Source organism: Olea europaea, chromosome 10 (assembly GCF_002742605.1).
Source record: "Olea europaea var. sylvestris chromosome 10, O_europaea_v1, whole genome shotgun sequence".
Lineage (NCBI taxonomy): Eukaryota > Viridiplantae > Streptophyta > Magnoliopsida > Lamiales > Oleaceae > Olea > Olea europaea.
Genome location: NC_036246.1, coordinates 19862054 through 19863448, shown reverse-complemented (window position 1 = coordinate 19863448; position 1395 = coordinate 19862054).

Below are 1395 nucleotides of genomic sequence, written 5' to 3'. Positions count from 1 at the left end.
TTTTTTTTTCTTCACTCACAAGTAGAACTCACTTTTCTCTTTAGCGGTCAAAAAATCAATTCTTATAATCATTTCCGAATAGGCCCAATCATCTTGATACAATTTTTTTGAGGTGATGATGGAGTACAACCTCATTAAACTAGAACTAGCCCAAAACTTCAAATTCTGAACTGAGTCTCGATGTCTGATTAAAGTGTATTTAAGCCCACTTCCATTTTTCAATCTCATATTAATACCATGTTGCCAACTGATCATAGCCCGATCCAAGCCCGAAGGCAATGGCACTAGCGAACTGAGAACCAAATGACAACAATAACAAAAACCATACAAACTCTATAGGGATCCCCTATACAAAACTGTATATAAGGGCCCTTTTTTTGTTTAATTATAATCAAAAAGTACCTTTGACCAAAAAATAACTCTAAAAGAGAAGCTCAAATTTTGAACTTCTCTGAAAAAAGGCTGTAATTGAGCTTTTACGAAAAGCTGTAATTTACATTAATAGAACTTTAAAATTAACAAAATACATGTGAATATATCAAAAAGCTTTCTAATTTTTAACTTACTTAAAAAATAAAAAATAAATAAAAATAAAAATTTACTCTCCAACAATCAATTTAATATTCACTACATTTTTGGGATTCACAATCAAACAGTGATCTTCTACTGTAAAAGCTCTATTCACAATAGTTGTGCCAAACGGACTCTCATAGGAAATTTTGAGCAATGGAAGTAGAGGCAAAACTACCACTAATTACAGATAAAGATGAGTGCAACAACGATTTCTCTGATGAGGGTAGTGACAAATATGCAAGTCACAAATTTATAGTTGTGTAGCTATGAATCATTCAAAAATCTCTAAAAGCTATATCCCTTCTAGTTGAAGAGTGATATACCTGTGAATCTAGATAAATTCAACTACTAGATGTGATTGAAAGGGTTTGATCTCTACTTTCAAATTTTTTTAGGTAGAGTTTTCCATTGAATCTTAAATTCTTGTTGCTCACAGAGTTTGCAAAGCATGTTTCTACCTCAAACATGTAGGTGATGTTCTCCCGAAAATAGCTAATAACGTATTGAGAAGTTGTGACTTAATGTCCCTTCTCGGTTAGTAGATTGCGTAAGTGTGTTAATGTTGGAAAATAATGTTTGCACAAAGAGGAATAGAGAAGAAAACAAATTAGATATAACAAGAAGATGAAACAAGCCCGAACACGTAATCATTGTTCTCGAACGATATTTGCTCTATCTTGAATTGAAATTTAGTGCTTATGGGGTTTTGGCAAATGATTTGCAAGATTAATCAAGCATTGTCAAGAATTTAACATTTAAACACTTAGGCCCTGTTTGATTACACTATATTTTTCATGGAACTTGGAATTCGAATTCCAACTT